This window comes from Cicer arietinum, chromosome 2 (genome assembly GCF_000331145.2).
Source record: "Cicer arietinum cultivar CDC Frontier isolate Library 1 chromosome 2, Cicar.CDCFrontier_v2.0, whole genome shotgun sequence".
NCBI classification, from domain to species: Eukaryota; Viridiplantae; Streptophyta; class Magnoliopsida; order Fabales; family Fabaceae; genus Cicer; species Cicer arietinum.
The window spans coordinates 17,002,329-17,005,435 of NC_021161.2; positions in this window are offsets into that span (position 1 = coordinate 17,002,329).

Consider the following 3,107-nt stretch of genomic DNA (forward strand, 5'->3'; position numbering starts at 1 on the left):
TAGATGAACCAAAATTACAATTAAGCATTTGTTTTATTATATCTTGTTCCACTCGAAGATTTCTAACATACTTGTTAACATAACTCTTGCCTTTAATCTACACACTTAAGCATATACAGTTAAGGGATAGTTGTTCTTTATTTGTTTGTATTTGTTATCATCAAAACATCAATAAGATGATTGTATTTAAAAATAATTTGCACTAACAATCTCCCCCATTTTTATGATGACAAATATCTATACAATTAATGCACAATTTTCCTTCACAAAGTAAGGTTTTAAAAGAAAATGCCTCCTAAAAGTTTGACTTAAAATATTATTTGATATTTTGAAAGTAATTTTCACATCCATATTATGGGGTTCTTCCTGATTTTGATAGCTACAGTTCTTTAAGCGTTACGTCATTTAATTTTTGCCACACATTAGGGTGAAGGAAGCATAGATATATGACGAAAGAATGTAGATGCATGGTATACACTTAATTGTATTACTATATCTTCTACTTTTCTCCTCTTTTGTCATTATTGAAAAGGATGAGTTTATAGAGACTATAGTAAGCCAAAAAAACATAAGAAATACAAGAAAAACTAAGAGGTAACACAACATACAAAATATCTGATTCATATCTTAGATCTAGCAAACCTCTAACTAGGTTAAGTCTTTTCAACTTTGAGATTAATCTCAAGTTTGCGTATCCTAGCCATTTTTACCAAATCAGTTGTTCTTCATTCACTAACATAAGACACTTTACTTATTGTTTTACGAAATCTAATAAATTAATTTTGTAAATATTGGTTTTCTTCTGACCAATAATTAATATATATTCATCTATCTGATTAATTTTCTTACAAGACTTTTGATTTAAGACAATATCATAACTATTGTCACTTAATTGACTTATGCTTAGTAGGTTAAGAAGCATTAGTCATTTTACAAGTACAACATTTTTAATAGAAGGAAGAGAACAATCACCAACTATGCCACACTTTATGATCTTACCCCTCCAATTTCCTCCAAATACTATAAATTGTCCTTAGTTGAGGGTCAGGTTTTAGAACATAGAACATTCTCCCGTCATGTGTTGTGAGCATCTGATGACTCTTCATCATATGGATATTTTTTATTGATTTTAGTCTTATTTATCTTTAATCATTAGTTAATTTAAGGAGTTATTTCATATATTTTGTTGATTTTAGTTCTTTGATTTAATGAAATATTTATGTTATTATTTCCTTGATTAAGTAGGGATTTGTTGGAGTTTTGTGTTGTTACTTTGTTTTAGAAAAATGCTGATTTTTGGTGAGAAATCAACATGACATATGTAGAGTATTTCAGCCATATCTAGAGTTGTAGATGTCCCATTGGAGTCAAACCAAGTGCAAATGAAATCTACGATCCATATCTACAACTCTCATGAAGACACCGAAATCTAATTCAGACTCGAAAGAGGAGTAAAATGCAGTATATGTCAGACAACAGATGATGTGCGTCTGAAGCGCGCCAGCTGCACCTGAAGCACATTTCCAGCCTTTCAGCACTGTCCAAGCGCGCCCGGAGCGCAAATCTTGCGCCTGGGGCGCGCGACGCACTTCAGCATTCATAAAAACACAATTTTTCACTATTTAAGGATCTTTTTTACTCTTGGAAAGTTGGGAGACTTGAGCCCTAGCATAGAAACTCAAAGACGGACGTTTCTAACATCATTGGAGCAGTTTTATCAAGAATCATTCATGAATCCTTCTTGTAATTCTTCTCTAATCTCTATCTTTTTTATCTCTGTCATGAGTAACTAAACCCTATTTGTTAGGGATGAGTGTAACAAGATGAAATCCTTATTTTTATGATTTGATTTCTAGTTATATGAATGAGTTTATTGAATTATTTTTTTCATCTCTGTGCTTAATGCTTTTTATTGCTTGATCAACATTAAAATGTTCTACGATTTGTATTTTGAAATAGAAGTGGACTTTACGAATGCTTGAGATAAGAAATTCATGAATTTTGTAGTCTAGACATAGATGCAGGTCATGAAACCAATTAAATTAGTTGCAAAACAATAATTTACAAGAGAATTTCTATTCTAATCTTAAATCTACTAAGGAATTAGGGGTTACTTTGGAATTAAAGGTTCTGTCACTAAGACATTAGGGCAAGAATAATAAAGAGAATTGAATAATAATTCAATAAAGGAATTCAGTAACTAGGATCAAATTAGACACCAAGGTTAGATTCGAAGTGAAACTCATCCCTGACATTTTTCTTATTACACAACAAGAAAACATGTATTTTGTGAGGGCCGAAAGCCCTCACAAAGGCCAAAGAGCAGGCAAAAAGGGGCTATTTGTGGCCGCCAAAACGGCCACAAAGTTTGAAAAATACGTTGCCTTTTGTGGGGGCCTTTGCAGCCACAAAATCCTGCCTTTGTGAGGGCATAGGCCGCCACAAATGCCTCACTTTGTGAGGACACATGCCGCCACAAAGGACAGGCTGATTTTAAAAAGTTCAGCCTTTGTGAAGGTCCAGGCCGCCACAAAAACCCCCCTTTGTGAATGTTTAGGCCGCCACAAAGTATGATCCAGATTAAAAAATAAATATTTTGTGAGGGCTTAGGCGGCCACAAAATATTACGCATATTAAAAAATTAATTTTGTAAATTCAAAATTAATACTGTATTATAATATTATATATAATAAATTAATATTAATATAAATTTAAAATTTAAATTAAAATTACAATTAAATTAAAATTTAAAATATAATATCAATATAAATTAAATTTAATATATGATAAACTAATCTGAATATAAATTAAAAAATTAAATTAAATTTAAAATAAAATATTTAAATTATAATTATAATTAAAGATTAATTTAAATTACAAATAAATTAAAATTAAAATTAAATTAAAATTTAAATTAAATTAAAATTTAAATAAAATTAAAATTAAAATTAAATATTAAAATTAAAATAAATATTATATATAAAAATATAATATTAATAATAATTATAGTAATTACCACAAAATCAAATAAAACATGCATTCCAAAATTAACAAATAATGTCTTACAAACCCAAAATTTATAAATAATGTCTTACAAACCCAAAATT